Here is a 25,441-nt window from a genome sequence, read left to right on the forward strand (position 1 = left end):
AGCAAAATCATTCTTAATTGAAAAGAACACAGTGCACTGAGAACTCACTCGAACAGAAACAAACACACAAAGCCTGGGTTACGTAGCTCTGGACTTTAATTTCTAACCAATTTCAGAAATTTAAAAAAAAATGATATGGACTGTGACAGGAAAAGATACCAAAATACCCTCAAATTCATAGACGAAAAAACTAAAGCAGAAAACTAACGTGAAAGCATATCTGTTCTCTAAAGCACATAACCAAGGGAACCTACTGTTTTCTTAAATTCAAGTCCATTCTTGCTTTTACATATGATAGTGGGCACTGATACAGATTAGGTCATTTGTGAGAGAGTGACAACAATTCTGCTTCCCCTGACCCCCTCGGGATTGTTTTAAGCACATGCTCACAAACCTCTCCTTTGAGGAGGAAGAAAACAAGGAATGTTATGAAGGTATGTAGGGCTGCCAATCTGAGCCTGTCCTACCCATCTAACCAGGGACTGGCATATCACCTAGAAACCAGAAATGTGTACAGGGGCCTGGGGCCTAGAGCAATCTGGGAGATTTGAAATAAGAAAGAAAAAAGGCTTAAAGGTATCTATTTTGTTGTTTGTCCTCAGAGAAGAGATGAATGATTCTTTAGACTTTTGGGTCCTATCCCAGGAGCAAGGGACACAGTGGCATACTCCTGAGGACACCAGGCTGAGAGCAAACAGGGAGCAAGGAGAAAAGGAAACTTGGCAGGAGGCCTAAAATGTGCCAGCCCATCAAGAAACAGCCAGAACAGAATTAATGTAGGACAAAGACAGAATCCCCTTTCCTGTTTTTACTGGATTTTAAAGATTAGAAACCCATGCTTCCTGAGATATATAGATATGTAAGTTTAGTAAAGATCCTTTTGAAAGTGTCTCAACTGTGCTAAAAAGAGGGGAAAGGGAGGTTTAAGGACAGAATTTTATGAATACAGGTCCGAAGTGGCAAAGGGGAAATCAAAATGAGAAAACACTAAAAGAAAGGAGAAAGAAAGGTGCCCCATACTTCTTACCTGAAACCCTGTCTGTTCACAATTTGTATGGGATTATTCTTTAACAAGAAATTACAGAAATACCTCTGCTGTGACTAAATAGTTAAGGTGAGCCATACCTAAACCAGGTAAATCTCTGCCTGGCACATTTACAAGTGAATCTAAACATGGTGAAGCCTAGAAGGCACATTTATAGGATAATAGGAGAAATGATTCTCAAACAAACAAACCCACAAAACACTGAAAATGAGACTGTCTGAAATGCTAAAATATGAAATGAGGAGCTTCCTAGACACATACTACTGATCTCACTGAAGACCCAAAGCTAAAGAGAGCAGCTTCTGCACAACTGAAAAAAAGATGCAGAGGGACAGTACCATGCTTGTTCTCACGACCGAGGTTTTGGATGGGGCTGCTAACTCTAGTTCCTTTTCTTCACACCTCCATCCTACTGTAGCTCAATTGAAAGAGAAGCTGAACACAGTGGGGGCAAGCTGACAAGACTGAGGCAGAGGTGATCTGAGGTGACTGGGAAACTGATGTAGACACCTCTCTACTTGGGATTTCCCTTCACTATAACATCTCTTGAACAAAATCTGCTCTGTGGCAGAACAGAAACCAAAGAACAATATTTGTCACTCACCAGAGTTTCAATTAGCTGTAACTGGGTTTGTAACTGGAAGTCACTCCAAGTACAATTCTGCTACCTTGTACTAGGGATATTCACATGTGCCCTGCTATTAAAGAGGTAAAAAGTAGAAATAAAATCTCCTACACCTAGGAGAAATGAACCCAAAGCTCCAGTTACAACATTGAGCTTTTGAGATTACTTGGGGACCTCATTTAGAACCCACTGCCATTAAAAATGATTACCAGCTTCAAACAAGAAAAGTCTCCCAAGTAAGTAGTCTCCAGAGTAAGGAATTATGCAACCATGAAATAGCTCTTGTCTTTCCTGTGATGTCTCCATGATACCACAAAACTGTTACAACTCCAAAGGAGTTTTAAATCACTGAATTCTGAACTATTTTAAAAGATGCACCAAGAAGCAACATACACCTAAACATCAGATATGGCTACACCTCAGAGGACTCTTCATTTGGCCGTGATATCACACACTTAAACATTTTGATGCTACACTACTCTGCAGATTATTGGAAAATACAATCAAGACCAGATCACTCAGACATGGACAATGGGCTGTATTCAGCTACTATTGGATATGATGAAGTGTCCACCACAAAACAGAACTCCACTGAGCTTTGTTTGCTCTTTGGGAATAATCTGCTGCTACATATGTCCCACACAGGGGTTGAGACCAACTCAAGTTATCTCCTCCAAAGACTATGTTCTTGGTATCCTATGTTCCTGCCTCTGGTGAGACATTTCTTCCTCAAGGCCAACAGTGTAATTCCTTATACACTCACACAGTCAGAAAATAATACAAGGAGATTTCAGGGCACAAACTTGACAGACAGCCCTCCATTTAAAACCACACACCACTGGGGGCAACACAATGACATATCTCAACATCCATCGGGTATATAAAGACTTTATTAGCAGGTACCTAGAAGCAGATGAGCAACATGCAAAGTGAGTGTGGGGAAAATCTGTAAACAGAGGAGGTAAATGACCTGTTTAATGCCTCACAAAATCCAAGAGTTTGACAGTTTCAAGCGGACTTCAGGAAGACTACATTCTGTCTTCTACCCTCCAGTGAAACACTAGAATTACTACTTTTAAACACTTTTAATTTTTTTTTAATGTTTATTTATTTTTGACAGAGAGAGACAGAGCATGAGCGGGGGAGGGGCAGAGAGAGAGGGAGACACAGAATCTGAAGCAGGCTCTAGGCTCTGAGCTGTCAGCACAGAGCCCGGCATGGGGCTCAAACTCACAGACCGCAAGATCATGACCTGAGCCGAAGTCAGACGCTCAACCGACTGAGCCACCCAGGCGCCCCACTTTTAAACATTAGAAAATACTTCTATCAACCTCACAGACAACCCATAGTTCCAAATAGATGGGGACCAACTTTCAACCACACAAGCCCAACAATAACCTCCCAAATTAAACAAGTGTAGAGAAACCTCCAAAGAGACACCATTCCGGGGCAGGTGGTGGCTCAGTCGGTTAAGCATCTGCCTCTTGATTTCAGTTCAGGCCTTGATCTCATAGTTTGTGAGTTCAAGCCCTGCTTGGGATTCTGTCTCTCCCTCTCTCTCTGACCCTCCCCCACTCACGCTTGCTCTCCCTCAAAATAAATAAACTTTAAAAAGAAAGAAAGAAAAGAAAAGAGAAGAAAAGAGAAAGAGAAAGAAAGATCATTCCATAAGACTGGGTTCCAAATCTCTCTACTCTCTCAGCTTCCTTTCCTGACCTTCAAGTGACATAAGGAACTGAAGAGTCTGAACATGTGAAGCTCTCAAGATTCTGGGAATTGGGACTATGTAAAAAAGATAATGGAACTCAACCTGGAAGCAAGCATCAATCTCATGATTAACAAGTTGTGCACCTGACAATGTACCAATTCAACTATTTTCTCTGTCAAGAACTTAAGACTATCTGTCCTGGGTATTTTTTAGGGTGAGGTAATATATAAGAAAACATTTTAGAAGTACACACAATATTGATGCAGCTAAAACCAATGCTAAAATTTTTAATATTTTAAGGTATCAGAAATATAGGGGTGCCTGGGTAGCTCAGTTGGTTGGGCGTCTGACTCTTGATTTCAGCTCAGGTCATGATCTCACAGTTCGTGAGTTCCAGCCCCACACTGGGCTCTGTGCTGACAATGCAGAGCCTGCTTGGGATTCTCTTTCTCTCCCTTCTCTCTCTGTCCCTGCCCTATTTGTTCTCTCAAAATAAATAAGTAAAATAAAAATAAGGTATTAGAAATATAAAACTAACGACTTTAGGTTCTCCTTAGGAAGCCAGTAAAAGACCAAAGTAAGCAGAAGAAAGCAAATAATAAAAATATATGCAGACTCAAAAGAATGGATGGGGGAGAGAGAATTAAGGAAACCAAAAGTAGATCTTTAAAAAGAAAAAATCAGGGGCGCCTGGGTGGCTCAGTCAGTTGAGCGTCTGACTTCAGCTCAGGTCATGATCTCACAGCTCGTGAGTTTGAGGCCCGCATCAGGCTCTGCGCTGATAGTTCAGAGCCTGGAGCCTGCTTCAGATTCTGTGTCTCCCTCTCTTTCTTCCCCTAACCCACTTGCATTCTGTCTCTGTCTCTCTCAAAAATAAATAAACATCAAAAAAAAAATTAAAAAGAAAAAATCAGTAATATTCATGGATCCTCTAGAGAAACTGATCAGTAAAAAAAAAGAATATACTAATTACTACTATCAGGGATGAAAAAAGGGGTATCACTACAGATGCTACAAGCATTAAAAAAAAAAAAGGGTAATACTATGAGCAACTGTGTATCAATAAACTCAATAACTCAGACAAAATGGACAAGCTCCTTGAAAAATACAACTTACCAAAACTGACACAAGATAAAATATAAAATCTGAATGGTCTTGTGTCTATCAAAAAAACTGAATTTATCAAAAATCCTCCACAAGGAAAATTCCAGACACAGAGTTTCACTAATGAATTCTATCAAACATTCAAGGAAGAAATAGCATCAATCTTGCACAAATTCTTTCAGAAAACAGGGAGCAAAAAACCCCCAAAAAACAAAAACAAAAAAACAAAAAAAACCCAAACAAAAAAAAACCCCACATCTTCCAACTTATTTTATGAGGTCAGTTATCCCTGATAACAAAACCTAAAACAGAACCTTACCAAAAATATAACATACATACATACATAAAAAAAGAAAAAAGATTATAAACCAAAATCTGTCATGAACAAAAACAAAAATCCTTTAAAATTTTTTTAGCAAAACGGGCACCTAAGTGGTTTGGTTAAGCATCTGACTCTTGATTTCAGCTCAGGTCATGATCTCACAATTTGTGAGATCTGGCCTCAAGTTGGGCTCTGCACTGACAGCACAGACCCTACTTGGGATTCTCTCTCTCCCTCTCTCTCTGCCCCTCCCCTGCTCTCTCACTCTGTCCCTCAAAATAAATAAACTTTAAAAAAAAATTTTAGGGGCACCTGGGTGGCTCCATCAGTTAAGCATTCAACTTCAGCTCAGGTCATGATCTCACAATTCGTGAGTTCAAGCCCCGCGTCAGGCTCTGTACTGATAACTTGGAGCCTGAATCCTGCTTTCAATTCTGTCTCTCTCTCTCTCTGTCCTTCCCCCACTTTTGCTCTCTCTTTCAAAAAAAATAAACAAAGGTGAATTCTTTAAAAGAAAAAAAAAGAAGTTAATTGTTTTGTAGATTCCTAAGTATTTTCTATGTAAACAATCATGTTATCTGTGGATTGAGAAAATCTTATTTGTTGGTGCCCCAACAACTTCCAAAACTAGTATGTAAATTTAGCAAAGTCACAGGATACAAAAAGCCAATATACAAAATTCAATCATTTTTATATGCTAGCAGTAACAAAAAACAAAAATTAAAAAATAATTTACTGCAGTAAATTAATGGAAAATGACACAGTTAGGAAGCTCTAAGAATCCATCATCCTTCCACCAAAACAGCTACTGAATTTGGAAAAACTGAAGTAACTTTTGGAACTCTGGAGTGTAGATGGAAAACATAAAGCTTCCAAGGTATAGATTGATGAAGAGGCTAGTGAATTTTGGTAAATTTCAGCCTTTTGGGTAGCAACTACCCAACCTCCAGCCCTCATTCCTGGGTGCAGCTTGCTGGAGGCTCAGATGGGCAATAAAGATAATTTGATTGATGACAACTGCTTTTGATCACTGAGGAGCTGAAGGAGGCAGTGACCACTGCTTCAACACTCATAGGCTGAAGCGGCTTCCAGGGGCATTTAAGAAGGCAGTACTCGTTTTTACTGTTTTCCCCTTTAGGGAGCTAGTCATTTAAGGAAATCTTTACCAGGTCACTAACTGCAGAGGTAACAGAACTAGATACACATTTCCATTTTGAAATGTTTGAAAAAGCCACAAATGGAAGTCTCTAGCACTCAATGAGCAAAAACTAGCAATTCCTGGGAAGTGGGAGAATCAAGATTTGCAAAATTACCAAATACTCAAATGTCCAGTTTTAACAAAAAATTAGGCAACAAAGAAACAAAAAATTAATGACCATTCACAGGAAAAGGAAAATGATGGAAAAAAAAATCCTGAGGAAGCAAAGACACTAGAATTATTATTAATCAAAGACGTTAATGGAGCACATGGGTGGCTCAGTCAATTAAGTATCTGACTCTTGATTTCAGCTCAGGTCATGATCTCACAGTTTACGAGTTCAAGCCCCATATCCAGCTCTACACAGACTCTGTGAAGCCTGCTTGGGATTCTCTCTCCCCCCCCTCTCTCTGCCCCTCCCCTGCTTGCACATTCACACTCTCTCTCTCTCAAAATAAATAAACTTAAAAAAAAAATAAAAAAAGATGTTAGGGGCACTTGGGTGGCTCAGTCAGTTAAGTGTCTGACTCTTGGTTTCAGCTCATGTCGTGATCTCACGGTTCATGGGTTTGAGCCCCATGTCCAGTTCTGTGCTGACAGCTTACTTGGGATTTCTCTCTCTCTCTCCCCTCCCCAGCTGCCCCTCCCCAGCGTGCTCTCTCTTCTCTCTCAAAATAAATAAATAAAACAAAACAAAAAGATGTTAAATCAACAGTCTTAAATACATTCAACAGACTAAAGGAAACGATGGTCAAAGGAATTCAGAAAAATGTGTGAACAAAATATAATATCAATAAAGAGATAGCAATTATAAAAAGGAGAAAACAAATTCTACAATATCTGAAAACAGAAAAGTAAAATAATTGATATGAAAAACTCATTAGAGGGATTCAACAGCAGATCTGAGCATATGTAAGAAGTATCAGTGAACCTGAAGGTAAGATACTTGAAATTATTCAGAGAGGCAAAAAAAGAGTAAAAGTAAAGAGTCTGAGGGACCTGTGGGACACCACCAAATCTAACAATATATGGTTATAGAAAGAGAAGAGAGGAAAAGAGGAAAAGAAGGGCAGAAAAAAATAATCTGAAGATAGTGCCCAAAAACTTTCCAAACTTGAGTAAAGACATGAATATACATGTGCAAGAAGCCTAATGAACCAACCCCTCTTTGAGGATTAACCAAGACACATTATAAAACAAAAACGTACTATTAAACTGTTAAACCCCAAAGAGAAGGAGAATATTTGCAGCAAGAGAGAAGCAGCTCATAGTGTACAAGAGATCTTCAATAAGATTAACAGCTGATTTCTCTCCAGAATCCTCTAAAAGGCAGTGGGATGATATATTTAAAGCCCTGAAAGAAAAAAACTGTCCATCAAGAATTCTAGATCCTGCAAAACTATCCTTCAAGAATGAAAGAGAGGGGCACCTAGGTGGCTCAGTCAGTTAAGCATCCAACTTTGGCTCAGGTCATGATCTTGTGGTCTGTGAGTTCAAGTCCTGCATTGGGTTTATATGCTAACAGCTCAAAGCCTGGAGACTACTTTGGATTCTGTGTCTCCCTTTCTCTCTGCCCCTCTTCCTCCTTTGAGAGACCGATGCTATGTCGCTCAAAAATAAATAAACATTAAAATTTTTTTTTAATTTAGAAAAAAGAATGAAAGAGAAATTAAGATATTTCCAAATAACATAAACTAAAGGAGCTCATTACCAATAGACCTGTCCTATAAGAAACGCTAAAGGGAATCTTTCAGGCTAAAATGAAAGGATAATTTAAAGCCATAAGAAAAATATACAACACTGGTTAATATGACTATATAGATAAATATAAAATCTATTATTATTGTACATTTGGTATTGTTTATAACTTTTTTTCTACATGATTTAACAGACAAATGCATAAAATTTTAAAATCTTTGTTAAAGGCATACAATATAAAAGGATGTAATCTAATGACAATAAAAACACAAATACATATATGTATGTGATATACATATAAAAATTAAACATTAAAAATTTTTTCTTTTTTCTAAATTTTTTTTTAACATTTATTTATTTTTGAGACAGAGAGAGACAGAGCATGAACGGGGGAGGGGCAGAGAGAGAGGGAGACACAGAATCAGAAGCAGGCTCCAGGCTCTGAGCCATCAGCCCAGAGTCCGACCTGGGGCTCGAACTCACGGACCGCAAGATCGTGACCTGAGCTGAAGTCGGACGCTCAACCGAGCCACCCAGGCGCCCCTAAAAATTTTTTCTAAAAAAGTATAATGTCCTTTGGGTCTTGTAATCCTTAATGATTTAAGGTCTATCTTATCTGGTATTAGGATAGTCATCCCAGCTCTCCTTTGGTTACTATTACGTGGAAATATCTTTTTTCATCCTTTACTTTCAATCTTTTTGTGTCTTTATATCTAATTTGAGTCTCCTATAGACTGCATATAGATGGATTGGGTTTTTAAAAAATTTTTTTAATGTTTTTATTTATTTTTGAGAGAGAGAGACAGAATGTGAGCAGGAGAGGGGCAGAGAGAGAGAGGAAGACACAGAATCCGAAGCAGGCTCCAGGCTCTGAGCTGTTAGCACAAAGCCTGACACAGGGCTTGAACTTGTAAACCGTGAGATCATGACCTAAGCCGAAGTCAGACACTTAACCAACTGAGCCACCCAGGCACCCCATATTATGAAAGGTTAAACCCAGGCACCCCATGATGAAAGGTTAAACACAACAAGAAGAAATAATAATTATATGTTCACATAACAGAGCCACAAAATGTGTGAAGTTGACAGAAGTGGGAAAAAGACCACTGTACAATAGTTGGAGACTTCAATATCCCACATTCAGAAATGAATAGAACACCCAGACATAACATCAATAAGGAAACAGAATTTGAACAACACTAAAACCCAACTACATCTAACAGATATATACTCAACCCAACAAAAGCAAAATACATACTTTTTTCAAATATACATGAAACATTCTCTAGGATAGATTATAAATTAGGCAGAAAACAAGTCTGAATAAAATTTAAAAGACTGAAATTATACAAAATATCTTCTTTAATCATAACAAAATGAAACTAGACGTCAATAAGAAGAAAATTGGAAAATTCACAAATCTGTGGAAATTACACAACATATCCTTAAACAACCAATAGGTTGAAGAAACTACAAGGGAAGTTTCTGCCAGAGCAATTAGAAAAGAAAAAAAAATAAAAGGCATCCAAATTAGTAAGAAGGTAACCATCTGCAGAAGACATGATCTTATATGCAGAAAACCCTAAAATTACCCAAACACACATAAAACCACTGTTAGAGCTAATAAATATATTGAGCAAATTCGTAGGATACAAAATCGCCACACAGAAATTGGTTGATTTCTTTTTTTTTTTTTAAAGATTTACTCATTTTTGAGAGACAGAGTATGAGTGGGGGAGGGGCAGAGAGGGAGGGAGACACAGAATCTGAAGCAGGCTCCAGGCTCTGAGCTGTCAGCACAGAGCCCAACACGGGGCTTGAACTCACAGAGTGCAAGATCATGACCTGAACTGAAGTCAGATGCCCAACCAACTGAGGCACCCAGGTGCTCCGAAATTGGCTGCATGTCTATACTTTAGCAGCGAACAATCTGAAAGGAATATTAAGAAAACAATCCATTTACAATAGTATCAAAAAGAAATAAATGTAAAAAAAATTTTTTTAATAAAAAAAACCCAATAGTATCAAAAAGAATAAAATACTGAAGAATGAATATAACTAAGAAGTTGAAAGATTTATATTCTGAAAACTACAAAACACTTCTGAAAGAAACATCTAAATAAATGGGAAAACATCCCACGTTGACAAATTGGAAGACTTAATATTGTTAAGATGACAAATACTACCCAAAGAGATGTGCAGCCTAAATGTAATCCCTAACAAAATACCAATGACAATTATTGCAGGAAAAAAAAAAAAAAAAAAAAAACTATCCAGAAATTCATAGAGAATCTCAAGGGACCCTGTATAGCCAAAATTCCTGAAGAACAAAATTGGAGGAATCACATTTCCTGATTTCAAAACTTACTGCAAAACCACTATAATCAAAACAGTGTGGTACTAGCATAAACACAGTCATACAGACTAATAGAACACAACAGGAAGCCCAGACATAAACCCTTGCACATGTTGGTCAAATGATTTTCTTTTTTTTTTATATTTATTTAGAGAGAGAGATAGAGAACATGCATGAGCAAGAGAGAGGCAGAGAGAGAAAGGGAAAGAGAGAATCCCAACCACACTGTGTCTATCAGCATGAAGCCCGACTCAAGGCTTGAATTCACAAACTGCAAGATCATGACCTGAGCTGAAATCAGGAGTCGGACATTTAACCCACTGAACCACTCAGGCACCCCGTCTTTTCTAAGTTCATTTATTTATGAGAGAAAGTGTGAGTCAGGGAGGGGCAGAAAGAGAGGGAAAGAGAGAATCACAAGCAGACTCCACACTGTCAGAGCAGAGCCTGACGTGGGGGTGCTCAAACCCACAAACCAGGAGATCATGACCTGAGCCAATGTCAGACATTTAACTGCTTGAGCCACCCAGGTACCCCAAATTAATTATATTTTTATGGGGTTTTTTATACTTATTTATTTTTGAGAGAGAAAGAGAGAGCAGGGAGGCAGCTCTCCACTGTCAGTGCAAAGCCCAACGCAGGGCTCAAACCCAGGAACCGTCAGATCATGACCTGAGCCAAAGTTGCACACTCAACCAACTGAGCCACCCAGGTACCCCACAGTCAAATGATTTTCAACAAGGGTGCCAAGACTATCAATGGGCAAAGGACAGTCTTTTCAACAAGTGGTACTGGGAAAACTGAACGGCCATATGCAAGAGTGAAATTGGGAGCATTCCTTCACATCATATACAAAAATTAACTCAAAATGGATCAAAGACCTAAACTTACAAGCTAAAATTATAAAACTCTTAGAAGAAAACATGAGGGGGGTATTTCATGACCTTAGATATGACAATGATTTCTTAGCTATAACAACAAAAGCACAGGCAAGAAAAGAAAAAGTAAACTGGGTATCATCAAAATTAAATACTTTTGTACATCAAAGGACACTGTCAAGAGAATGAAAAGACAACTCACAGAATGGGAGAACATATCTACAAATCATACCATCTGATAAGGGATTAATATCCAATATAGAGAACTCCCACAACTTAAAGACAAAAAAATAAACAATCCAATTCAAAAGTGGTCAAAGGACTTGCTTGGTTAGACACTTCTCCAGGGAAGATATGCAAATACCAATATGTACACGAAAAGATGCTCGACATCCTTAGTTATTAGAAAAATCCACATGAAAGCCACAATGAGATACTACCTCACACCCACTGGAATGGCTATTATTAAAAAAAAAAAAGTTAGCAAAGATGTGGAGAAACTGGAACTCTTACGCGCTGCTGGTAGGCATGTAAAATGTTTCAGTCACTGTGGAAGACAGGATGGTAGTTCCCCAAAAAATTAAACACAGAATTTCCATGTGGTGCAGCAATTCCACTCCTAGGTATTCCACTCCTACCCAAAAGAACTGAAAGCAGGGACTCAAACCAATTATTTATACACTAATGTTCATAGCAGCATTATTCACAATAACCAAAAAGTAGATACAACTTGTGTCCGTTAACAGATGAATGGACAGATAAAATGTGTTATATACATATAATGGAATATTTAGTTATAAAAAGAAATGAAATTCTAATACATGCTATAACATAGATGAATCTTGAAAACATTAAATGAAATAAGCCAGGCATCAAAGAACAAAAATTATATGATTCCATTTATATCAAATATCTAAAACAGACAAACTCATAGAGGTAGAAAGTATATTAGAGATAGAAAGTATATTAGAGGTTACAATGGACTGAGGGGAGGGGAAAATAGGACACTGTACAATAGATACAGAGCTTGTATTTGAGATGATGGAAAAAGTTCTTGAAATAGTGATATGGTAACACAACACTGTGAATGTACTTAATACTACTGTATTGTACACTTAAAAATAGTTAAAATAGTAAAATTTTGTTTTCTACATTTTACTATAACTTTTTAAAAGACAATTCATTTATGAGGCACCTGGCTGGCTCAGTCAGTGAAGTATGCAACTCTTGATCTCAGGGTTGTGGGTTCAAGCCCCATGTTGGGTGCAGAGATTACTTAAATAAATAAATAAATAAATAAATAAATAAATAAATAAATAAAATGGATAGATAGATAGATAGATAGATAGACAGATAGATAGATAGATAGGGGTGCCTAGGTGGCTCAGTAGGTTAAGTGTCCAACTTTGGCTCAGGCCACGATCTTGCAGTTCATGAGTTTGAGCCCACGTCAGGCTCTGTGCTGACAGCTCAGAGCCTGGAACCTGGAGCCTACAGCCTGCTTCGGATTCGGTGTCTCCCTCTCTCTCTGCCCTTCCCCTGCTCACGCTCTGTCTCTCTCTCAACAAAGTAAATAAACATTAAAAAAATTAAATTAGTAAGTAAAATCTAAAAAAAAGACATTTCATTTACAATAGCATTAAAATAACATCAAACATCTGGGGATAAATTTATAAGATACGTGAAATCTCTGCAGTGAAAACAACCAAACAATCCAGAAAAATTAAAGAAGACATCAATAAATGGAGTTCTACACCAGGTGTATGGATTAGAAGACTTGATATGGTTAGGATGTCAATCCTCCTCAAATGAACCAATAAATTCAATGGAATCCCAACCACAATATCGGCAGGCTTTTTTTAGAAATTGGAAAACTAATTCTAAAATGTGTATGGAAATATAAAGAACCCTAAATACCCAAATCAATCTTATAAAGAAGAATAAAGTTGGGTGACTTATATACTACTGACTTCAAGACTTATCAGTGGGTATTAGCATATAAACAAATAGATCAATTGACAGAACAGAGATCCCAGAAATAGGTCCATACCTATAGTCAATTCATTTTTTACATAAGTGCTAAAGCAAATAAATAGAAAGTGAAAGTTGTGATAGTTTTAAACTGTCAAATTTTTTGATAGTTCTTCCCCCAAAAGGTAGAGCCTTCTTCTCTCCACCCCTTAAGTATGGGCTGGACTTAGTGACTCAATTCTAAGGAACAGAATATAATATGGCAGAAGTGACAGTCTGTGACTAGGTCATAAGAAGCTTCTTCTTTACTCTGTCTTGGATCATTCATTCTGGAGGAGGATCATAGAATGCCATGAGGATACTCAGAGAGCCCACATGTCAGAGAACTGTGGCCTCCTGCCAAAAGCCAAGTTAAGTCATCTTAGAAACAGATCCTCCAGTTCCAGGCAAACCTTCAGATGACTGCAGTCCCACAAGACATCTTAACCTGCAACTTCATGAGAGACTGTGAGCCAGAGCCACCTGGCTAAGCCACTCCAAATTTTTCATCCTCATAAACTGAGGCAATAAATGTTTGCTATTTTAAATTGCTTAAGTTTTGGGACGCCTGGTGGCTCAGTTAAGTGTCCAACTTGGGCTCAGGTCATGATCTCATGAGTTAATGAGGTCAAGCCCCACATCAGGCTCTCTGCTGTCAGCACGGAGCCCACTTCAGATCCTCTCTCTCTCTCTCTCTGCGCCCTCCCAAAAATAAAATAAAATATTTGAACTACTAAGTTTTGGAATCAAGAGATAACAGATACACATCTTTTTAGCAAATGGTGCTGGTATTAGAACAAGAAGACATCCATACAGGAAGAAAACTGAACCCCAACCATGGGATCATGACCTGAGCCAAAGTCGGACACTTAACTGACCGAGCCACCCAGACAACCCAAAAGTTTCTTTTAAAACTAGACATACATCTACCTGTAACCCAGAAATTCTATTCCCCTCTATTCCTCTATTCCCCAAGAGAAATGAATATATGTGTATATCCCCCAAAAACACTTGTACGAAAATGTTCATAGAAGCTTTACTCGTAAGTCAAACAATGGAAACTGCCCAGATGTCCATCAACAGAACAGACAAACCGGAATGTTTGCACAATGCAATAAAAAGGAATGAACTACTGATACAAACAGCAGGGAATTCTCAAAACATTATACTGTGTGAAAGAAGCCCTACATGAGAGTATTATTCCATTTAGTATTATTTATTACACAAGTACTATTCCATATAGTATTATTCCATTTATATGAAATTTTAAAACTGGATGACTAACCTATGATGAGAAACTTCAGAACAGAAGTTGTCTCTGGCTAGAACAGAACAGCACTTATGCACTTAATTCCTACATTAACACAAATTTAAAAACAGATGGTAGCAACAACAGTATTCTGTCAAGAAAATACTTATTAAATTATTAACAACCTGTTCATATAACTCTGACAAATAGCAGCTTACCAGTTATCAGTGTATTATCTCTTGGCTCCAAACACAACCATCACCACCCGCTCTGCAAAAACGGAGCTGGACTCATTAAATATTTTTCCTTTGCCAGATGTTAAGTTTTGTCAGTGAAAGACACTAGGGAAAGTCTGCAAAAAAATATGCTCCTCTCACCAGGCCTCTGCCACCCAGTCAGCTCCTTTCAGTGCCCAGCCACTGGTGGCTGCCTGACTCCCAGAATGTATCACGGTCAGCAGCACACAGTGGCCAGCAGCTTCCTCTGACACCTCACTGAAGTAGAGAGAGTGCTTCCAGCAAAACGCCTCTCCATAAGTGGCTTTCTCCAACATCTTAGAGGGTAGACTTCTAGCATGATCTGCCAGTGTGGCACCACAATGACTTTCTCTGCCATCCAGTTAGGTATGACCACCCCCATCTCCATGATACGAATCTCAGCCCTCAGAAGGTATCTTCCTTGAGTGCTCTGTATCAATCCTAGGGGTAATGGCTGCTCCTACATATGCTATATCTATATGACTTAGAGTTCACTCTACTTTTTACTAGCCAAATTCTCATTACTCCAATCCTCAATTACAGTTAACAATTCTTTATATTAAACTTCACCTGTTCAAATTCCTGTGTGGTTTTTGTCTCTCAAAGGGTCACTGACAGTTGTTTGAAGGAGTTGAAAAGGTTAAGTAGTACAGACCAAAAGTGAGAAATTTTATTACCTAAATAAAATCCACACAGCTCTGCTTTATTCACAATTTACCGATCAAAAGTAATACAACACTGTAAACAGCCAAGTTAACATGTTTAAGGGTCCAAGCAGCCCTGCCTGGTACACTCTGCTTTGGGGAGTTACTCAAACTTAATATTCAGCTCCCTGAGGCCAAAGTTAGGCACTTTCTTTAGAGAGACTCATAAAATAGCTAACACAATCACATATTTTATAATACATTTTCCCAAACACAGAAGAAACTTCTAAGCATTCATTCTGTTTTATGCTAAAGAAATCATTTTAATCTTCATGCAGAATATTAAATAAATAAATAAATAAATAAATAAATAAATAAATAAAACGGACTATGCACATCTTGTGCTTGCCTGAAGTATCTAGTGTGCTACTTGGCCCTGACCCACACATCTTCCAGTTGAGCAGAATCTTTATAAATAAGTTTCAAAATACTCTCCACTAAATCAGGTTTGTGACCAAATAGCAACTATAAAGTCTCCAAATCAATCCAGGACCATTAAAGTAAAATCTGCAAAAAAAAATTTTAAGTATATAATTAAGTATATGTTGAGTGGCTACAATGAATGAGACCCCATAGAACAAATATTGTACTAAGACAAACACAGTTCTTGTCCTCAGAAAACTGAAAGTGAGGATGCAGGACAGGTAGAAAGGAGAGACAAATAAGCAAATTTAAGACTATGGTAAATGTTACAATGAGGAATGTAACACCAGGAGTGGCCATTAACAAAGATGGAAGGTGCTGGTCAGGAAAGGGTTTGTAGAACATACCGCATCTAAACTGAAATCTGAAAGATAACTAGAGTCTGACAGGAAGCGAGATGGGGAGGTGGGGTGGGGGAATAAAAGCATGGGCAATGGCCCAGAGGGAGGAAAGAGAGTCACCTGAAACATCTGACTCTAGAGGGTCAAGAGATGCAGTTACAGACCATTAAGAACCAGGTGAGGAAGTTCCTCATCTACATTCCGGAGCTGGGACCTGACCCACTTCCTACTGGGAGGTCACTGAACAGCTTCAAACAGGCCAAGGACTCAGATTTGCACAGCCCACAGTGTAGAGTGGACTGGATCGGGCAAAACTATGGGAGCCAAAGGAAACTATTTCCAAATAGTTTTTGAGAAATTAAAGTAAGTCATACATTAACCATTTGACAAGTTTTCCCTTTATCTGATCAACTCCATGAGGTAAGGGGAGTAGGTGTGATTAACCAGTATTACATGGATAGTAGTCAACAGAGAAGTCAGTCAGCTGACTTGTCAAAGTAAGGTTCCACAGCCAGAAAGTACTTAAAAATACCAGCATTCACTCTCCTTGACTGCTTCCTAGGAGAGCTGAGGTAGGCATCACTTGTTGCATGAACTTATTAGCACTGTCAGCAGTATACCTGAAGGTTCATTTGCTTAGAAAGTTTACCGCCTTTACAAAATGATGTGGGAACCCCAAAACTTTCAGACTAGTGAGACAATATTCCTTCCGTTCCTTGTCATGCTGGCAGGGAAGCAAGGCCACAGGGGGTGAGGAAGAGAGACCGAGTTTCGAATCAGACGTTCACTTAAGAAAATCACTTATTCTCTGCAACTGTAGTCACCACCTAGAAATTGAATACAATAATTCCCGAAGTCTCCACACTCTAAAAAATGTCTAAGATTCCATAGCTATCCCACCTGAAGAAAGCACGGTATCCTGGAAAACTTCACAATATTTTCAAGAATGGGAACATAATCTTGGAGGGTTTCAAATTCTCCCAGAAACACTTTGGGTGCTAACAACCGGCATCAATGTCCATGGTCAGGAGAAACCTTTCTGAGAACAGCATCTGAAAATGTTTTCTTATCTGGGAATGCAAGCTGGTGCAGCCACTCTGGAAAACAGTATGGAGGTTCCTCAAAAAATTAAAAACAGAACTACCCTACGACCCAGCAATTGCACTACTAGGTATTTACCCACGGGATACAGGTGTGCTGTTTCGAAGGGACACATGCACCCCCATGTTTATAGCAGCACTATCAACAATAGCCAAAGTATGGAAAGAGCCCAAATGTCCATCAATGGATGAATGGATAAAGAAGATGTGGTATTTATAGGGGCGCCTGGGTGGCTCAGTCGGTTAAGTGTCCGACTTTGGCTCAGGTCATGATCTCGTGGTCCGTGAGTTCGAGCCCCACGTCAGGCTCTGTGTTGACCGCTCAGAGCCTGGAGCCTGTTTCAGATTCTGTGTCTCCCTCTCTCTCTGACCCTCCCCCATTCATGCTCTGTTTCTGTCTCAAAAATAAATAAACGTTAAAAAAAATTAAAAAAAAAAGATGTGGTATTTATATACAATGGAGTATTACTCAGCAATCAAAAAGAATGAAATCTTGCCATTTGCAACCACATGGACAGAACTGGAGGGTATTATGCTAAGTGAAATTAGAGAAAAGACAACTATCACATGACTTCACTCATATTAGGACTTTAAGATACAAAACAGATGAACATAAGGGAAGGGAAACAAAAATAATATAAAAACAGGGAGGGGGACAAAGCATAAGAGGCTCATAAATATGGAAAACAAACAGAGGGTTACTACAGGGGGTGTGGGAGGGGGGAATAGGCTAAACGGGTAAGGGGCATTAAGACATCTACTCCTGAAATCATTGTTGCACTATATGCTAACTAATTTGGATGTAAGTTAAAAAAAAATAAAATTAAAAAGTAAAAAATAATTTAAAAAATAAAACAAAGGGATCAAAAACATTAAAAAAAGAAAAAGAAAATGTTTCTTTATCAATAAATAAGAGGAAAAAAAACACATCTAAATCCTGTAATAGTTACTTGCATTATAAATCTAACTTTAAGGGGGTGCCTTGGTGGCTCAGTCAGTGAAGTATCCAACTTCGGCACAGCTCATAGGTTAAAGCCCCGCGTCGGGCTCTGTGCTGACAGCTCAGAGCCTGGAGCCTGTTTCAGATTTTGTGTCTCCCTCCCTCTCTCTCTCTCTGCCCCTCCCCCACTCATTCTCATTTTCTCTCTCTCTCTCTCAAAAATAAACATTAAAAAAATTTTTTTTTTAATTTTTTTTTTGTTTATTTATTTTTGACAGAGAGAAAGACAGAGCATGAGCGGGGGAGGGGCAGAGAGAGAGGGAGACACAGAATCTGAAACAGGCTCCAGGCTCTGAGCTGTCAGCACAGAGCCTGACGCGGGGCTCGAACTCACGGACCGCGAGATCATGACCCGAGCTGAAGTCGGCCTCTTAACCGACTGAGCCACCCAGGTGCCCCTAAAAAAAATTTTTTTTAAGAGGACTCTGATAACCAAGAAACTAGCCACTGACCACTGGCCCAAGAAGTCAATGGTAAAACAATGCAGATGCTATGAATAGGCAAAATGTGGAAATGACTTTTAATGGATGGTGGGGGGGTGGACCTGAAGGATGAATACTCCTCACAAAAATCACTGCTTGCTGCTCCCAGAAATTAAAATCTAGAACACTTAACTAAGACCTCTGGGTTGGTACCAGTTTTCTAACACTACACATGGAAGATCATAGACAAAGAAGATTCAAACTTTAAAAAGTTCCATGTGAATTAAAATTCACAGTATCAAAATTAAAATTTAAAGTAGCAAAATACACCCCACTTGACTAACAGTCTAAAGAGGCAGTGTCGGGGCACCTGGGTGGCTCAGTCGTTGAGCATCCGACTTCAGCTCAGGTCGTGATCTCACAGTACATGAGTTCGAGCCCCGCATCGGCTGTGCTGACAGCTCAGAGCCTGGAGCCTGCTTCAGATTCTGTGTCTCCCTCTCTCTCTGCCCCTCCCCTGCTCATGCTCTGTCTCTCTCTGTCTCAAAAATAAATAAAAACATTAAAAAATAAAATAAAAATAAAATAAAAAATAAAGAGGCAGTGTCCACTGTGGTAAGTAGGCCTGAACACTTACAAACGCAAAAATCACCAAGGCCAAGCTCCACAGAGAGATGAAGGATGAATTCTGTGAACCCTGTGAATGACCAAGAAGCCTCCTGGCCTGCATCAATTAAAGAAATCCAGAAGGATGATAAGCACTGATGTAAGTTCTAAAGCGAACAGACCCTCTCCATCTAGAAGCTTGTGTGTACCTGCAATAAACTGTTCCTGGTTACTTCAACTTCCCACCTCAATGGAGCGTCCATTAGTTCTTGTCTCATGATGGGAAGGTATAGAAATCCCGCAAAAGCAGAAAATGAAGCTTGGAGCTGAAAGCTATGAGGGATGAATAACAAAACTGGGCCCAGAGTCCAAAGGACTCTTAACATTTCCTGAAACAGTGTTCCTCTGATGTGCTGACAGCTCAGAGTCTGGAGCCTGTTTCAAGATTCTGTGTCTCCTCTCTCTGCCCCTCCCCCACTCACACTCTGTCTCTCCCTCTCTCAAAAATAAATAAATAGTCTGTAAGTCAGAGCCATTCTACTCTCAGATACTTACTGAAGAGAAATAAAGGTATGTATACACACAGACTTGTATGAAAACATCTATCGCATCTCTCTCTATTCATAAGAGCCCCAAATTAGAAACAACCCAAATGCCCATCAGCAAATGGTATAGCCATAAAAAGGAATACTACTCAGGAATAAAAAGTAACACAACAAAATGGATGAAACTCTAAAATATCACATTGAACAAAAGTAGCTTGATACATAAGACTTCTCATTATTCTCAGTAGCTACATTTTATAAAGTCACTGCTAACACCAAATTAGCAAATATCAAGCCCCTATCCTAGGGGAAAAATAGGGTTAGGTTTTTGTGAGCCTCTGGTCACATGTTTGTCAGCCAATCAATTCATAACCTTCCAGAGCTACATACATAAAATATATAATCTGTACATATCTATTTAAAGACACTTTAAAATACAGTAGTCCCCCCACTTATCCATGCTTTTGCTTTCCATGGTTTCAGTTACCCAGAGTCAATCAAGGTCCAGAAGCAAACGGTCCAGAAGCAAAGTATGTTCAGAAGGTCACTGGTAGCTTAACAGCTACGTCACGATGCCTACATCATGTAGCTCACTTCATCTTATCATGTAGGCATTTTACCATCTCACATCATCACAAGAAGGCTGAGTACAATACAAGACATTGTGAGAGACTCCATCCACACAACTTTTATTACAGTATATTGTTACAACTGTTCTAATTTATTATTGTTGTTGTTAGTCTCTGACTGTGCCTGATTTATAAATTAAACTTTATTCTAGGTATGTATGTATAGGAAAAAACACAGTACATATAAGGTCCAGTTTCAGTTTCAGGCATCCACCCGGCATCCTGGAAGTATACCCTATGGATAAGGGGGAACTACTGGATATTACTGACTCATTAATACTGAACTCTCAGTCAACAGTACTATAATTCATTTCTGAATAAAACTTATCTAATATACAGATTTTCTCCATATTCTTTTCTTGTGCTTAGGAAGATTAACAGCACTTCAGCAATACACTTGAGAGCCATTTTAAGCAGCACAATTCCCAAAAAGCACAAAAATATTTTTAAAATATGGTACTAAGCAGACCACTAAAAGGACACTTGTTTACAGTGTTAGAGCTGAAACAAGAAGGCAGACTGTCACCTTGCTCCACTTTAGCTGGGAATGTACACAACAGGCAATTCAAATTTTTTGCCATTTCTGGTCTGCAAAGGGATTTTTTTTCACTAGCAAAGTGGCTCAAATTTCCTTAATTCATTGCCAAATTAAAAAATCAGGCGGATGCCTGGATGGCTCAGTTAAGCATCTGACTTTGGCTCAGATCACGGTATCACGGTTCATGAGTTCGAGCCTCACATCAGGCTGTGTGCTGACAGCTCAGAGCCTGGAGCCTGCTTCGGATTCTGTGTCTCCTTCTCTCTCGTACTCTGTCTCTCTCTCTCTTTCAAAAATAAATAAAACATTTTTTTAATAAATACATAATCATGAAATTTCACATAAAAATTCAGATTTCTTGTTTTCTTTAAAAAAAAAAATCACAAGATGTGGTACACAGCTGGCTGGAACTGAGCAACAGTGACCCTTCAGATAAGCCTGCGCTTGTTAGTTCACCCTAGTCCCTTACATTCTGCTTCCCTCAATTTGTTGCCAACTGGCCCATGATGTAAATGCATCATTTACCAACACGGATGTTTATAATATATTGTTGACTGCAAAAAGGTACAAGTCAGGATGTATGGCATCATCTCATTTTTGTAAAAATTAAAGACAAAGGGAAAAAAAAGTCTGGTTATACACTAAAACAGTGAAAGTTATGGATGTTCCTTTATTTTTATTTCTTCCTGTTACTCATATATTTATCTTTTTTTTTAAACTAGTGAATATATATTACTTACATAAGTTGTTTTTTATAGCAGCTTTGAGTTAACAATCACACACCATACAATTCACCCACTTAATGCATACAATTCAATGGTTTTTAGTATATTCATAGGCATGTGCAGCTACCACTACAATTTTTAAACATATTCGTCACCTCAAAAAGAAACCCAATAACCTTTAGCTATCATTCCCCTATGCTCTCATCTACCTCCAAGCCTTAAGCAATCACTAATCTACTTCTGATCTCTATTCTGGATATTTTATACAAATGGAATCATTTAATATGTGATCTTTTGCGTCTGGCTTCCTTCATTTCACATGTCCAGGTTCATCCATGTTGTAGCATGTAACAGCACCGCATTCTTTTTTATTGCTAAATAATATTCCATTGTATGTATACACCACGTTTTTATTATCAACTGAGAAGATGGTTGAGTTGTTTTCCTCTTTGGCTACTATAAATATAACACTGCTATAAACATTCATATACAGGTTTTTGTGTGGACATTATGTTCTCATTTCTCTTGGGTAGATAACTAGGAGTGGGATTGCTTGGTCATATGGTAACTCTATGTTTAAGCAGTTCAAGAACTGCCAGACTATTTTCCAAATCCAGGCAAAAGCACAGATCTACTGGCACAAACATAAAAAATACCTGATTTGTCCCTGGCTGCATTATTTTACATTCATACCATTCTCTGTGTATGAAGGCTCTGATTTCTCCACATCTTCACCACCACTCGTCATTACCTGACTTTTCAATTACAGAATAAGTCATTTATAAGTGTTCATTTAATCCTAACACACCCAGATTTTTATGGACTTCAAGCTGATTCGTGGACATCAAATTTTAGACTTGAAAAGAGTCCAGTCCTAACCTACTCACCTAGACTGCCCATCTTCTGTAAAATGAAGGGAAAGGAATAAATGATCTAAACCTCTACCCACAAATGAAACTTTTACAGAAGAGATTAGCAGATTTTGTAAGCAACAAAACAATGTCCCTAACAGGGATCCAGCCCTCGAACAGGTTTTCCCATCAAAACTCATTTGTAATGTCTCCTACATAAATGCAACTTCAAACCATAGCAGCAAATATGACAGCCTTGATCTATCACTTTTCATAAGAGAACCAACATGTCTTAGGCTGTCCCACTCAGAATCCATTGCTCACATTCTGCTGTAATAGAGGGAGAAAATAAAATCTGATTTAAAACCAAGGCAAAAGCACACATCCAGTAGCACAAACAAAATCTCTGACTGCTCCATTGTCTGAAGTCAGAGATGGAGAGCACTGTGCGGCCTTTCCCCAGCTCTCTCCTCACTGCTCCTTATAGCCTCAGGGCAGCACTGGGACCAGGGCAAGCAGCAAATAATAGACACATTTACAGTAGTCCAAGGTGGCTGTGAGACCAAGACCCACCCAAGAAGGGGGTCTAAGAATCTCAGCACCCAGCCCTATGCTCACCCTATACATGTTTTCTCCAAGAATCAATATGGCATCTTAGCCAGGGAGGGGATGGGCCACACAGCCTCTTCTGAGATGCAGAATTACTTTGTTTTCAGGCTTCAGTTCTGCACTTTGAGCAAGTTCTGCCTCTGTTCTACAGCACTGAGGTACAAGCACTTCAGGCAGGACAGGAGGTAGAGATCCATGGCCACCAAATTCTCATTTCTACGTGCCTATTCTCTCCATTTCCCTGTTTAAATACAGAGGGTGTTACGAACTCAGACAAATTTAACACACTCTCATAAACATTTAGTTCTCATCTACTACATGCAGGTACAAGAAGACACAAAAACACAGTCTCTGTAGGAAATGGGTTAGGTCTTAGAGGAAACAAACAAAATATTCTTAAAAGAGCAAATACTATTTTGTTTTTTGAATAAGGGCAATAATGCTGCTGCAGGTCAGAGTACCCTCTGGGACTGGAACATCTGGGAAGTGTTTCGCTGAGCTGGACCCTGGAGAAAAGAGAAGTGGAGATGAAGAAAAAGGATATTCCAAAGAGGAGCAAAAGTCACTGTACTCAGCTGGCAAGAGAACTGTGTAGGGAAATTCCATGTATGGAATGTCTAGCAAATCATTTGGTTAATGGGGATTAGGATAAGCCCTGGAGAGGTGGGCTGGGGCCCGCTGGGCAGCAGCACCTTGACTGCTTGAATGCCACGTTAGGACATCAGATCTCATCCCAAGCCTGCAGCAGTTTCTGACTTCAGTGTAGGATCTCCAGAGCGTCACAAAGTGTGTCTGTTGCTCATGATAGTTAAAACTGCTGACATTTACAGGTGAATTACATAAATACAAGGAAGAGTCTTTGTGTTCTCACAAGTAAGGCCACAGCAACAGGCCTCTTCTGGTTTCAGCATCTTCTCAAAAAGGATCTCCTGATTAAGGAGCTAGTCTCTTTCACAAATTAAAAAAAAATAAATTAAAATTTTTTAAAAAGGAGCTAGTTTATTTCAAAATTAAACATTCTAAGACGACAAGATCCTGACACAAATGCACAAAGTATTGTTGCCTCACTTCTTAGTTCACTCATGCAGGCTTTTTCTATGACCACATACAAAGAGCCTTTGCAGAGGAGTCAAGGGACCACATGGAAAGAGCAATGTGTTTTGGAGCACTCAGAACTCTTCCTAGATCTAACACCTTGCCCAAGGTCTCTAACCCTTCCACCCTCACAGGAAGGAGGCCTGACAGTCTGTTTTCATTGGGCAAGATACACTTAGCCTCTTAAAAGTTAATTTGGCAGTTCCATACCATCACAACGACAAAAATTAAGTTTCATTTCTTTTTCTGATTCTAACACAGTACTACTTTTCCTTTGTCTCCTGATTACACTGGCAGAATATCTCTTCAGGAGATAAAATCAACCAAGTCATCACCATTATACTCACTTTCTTCTAGAGCAAAAAGAAGACTTTACCACAAGACCAAAAAATGGTCACAAACCAAAGAAATTATGTCCCAAAATAAAACTCGGGCATCATGAATATTTAAGCAGGCTCTTCAGGAAGAAGCTAACAGTGAGCTCCAAGGAGCACAGGAGGCAGGAGCCTGGCAGAGGGCCTTAGCCCTGCCAGAATCACAGGGCCGTGACACTGGCCTGCCTGGGTTCGCGGGGGCTTTAGCCTGGTTCGTCTAGTCTAAGTTTCCAAGCAGTCTGAAAAACACTTGCAGGAACCACATCTAAGAAAGAGGTAAGTGTATTTCTCACTTGGCAGCAACACAATACCCCAGAGAGCATCAGGCTGGCAATGGACACGTTTCAGCGGTACCGGTCAGCGGAGCTAATTTCCCACTACCCCGCCGGCCGGCCTTCGGGCGCGGGGCTCAGACCTCAACCCCGAGGCTGTCCACCCGCCTCAGCGCCGGTATCCGGGAGGCGCCACGGGAGGCGGGTCAGGGCGCTCGAGCACTGTTCGAGCGATGCTTGGCGGATGCCTCAGCCCCGCGCGTGCCGGCTCCAACCCCGCGCCCGCCGCCGCCAGCCCCGCCGGCGTCAGGCCGGTTTTTCGGCCCGGCTCCTGTCACTCACCGGCCCAGCCCGGGCAGTGGGCGCCCACGGCTCCCCACGGGAGCTGGGCCCCCCGGGCCTCCAGGTTTCGGCCCGCCCCTGGCAGGCAGCGCAGGTGGATGAGCCCCGCAGTAGCGGCCCCGCACCGGCCGCTCGGCCCAGCTCCCGGCGCTGCCCACTGGGTACGGATCAACAACAAGATGGCGGCCAGCCGAGGGGGCGGGGGCCGGGCGTCATAGTAACCAGGACGGCAAAGAACCCGCCCCCAGCTGAGGCTATCCCCAGTCAACAGCATCTTCGTCCTAGGCCTAAGGGAGTGCTTCTCGCTGACAGGTCGGCTGGCCTGTCAATCAGAGCCTGCCTCTCACGGCCCTTGCCGATCGCCTCAGGACGTGACTGTGACGGCATCGCTTGGCGCATGCGCCTCTCGTTCCTG

The 25,441-nt window shown here is 39.9% G+C and overlaps 1 protein-coding gene across 3 annotated transcripts in view; it reads right to left on the reverse strand.

Annotated features, from left to right (window-relative positions):
* IP6K1 (inositol hexakisphosphate kinase 1) overlaps positions 1–25,200 on the reverse strand; it is a 60,851-nt gene extending 35,651 nt beyond the window's left edge. For all 3 annotated transcript variants that reach the window (XM_030306792.1, XM_030306790.1, XM_030306791.1), the window contains exon 1: positions 25,027–25,200. The gene's annotated coding sequence lies outside the window, so the exon portion shown is untranslated. The remainder of the gene's footprint in view (positions 1–25,026) is intronic.
* Positions 25,201–25,441: the final 241 nt, after the last annotated feature.

Source organism: Lynx canadensis, chromosome A2 (genome assembly GCF_007474595.2).
Source record: "Lynx canadensis isolate LIC74 chromosome A2, mLynCan4.pri.v2, whole genome shotgun sequence".
In the NCBI taxonomy this organism is placed as follows: Eukaryota; Metazoa; Chordata; class Mammalia; order Carnivora; family Felidae; genus Lynx; species Lynx canadensis.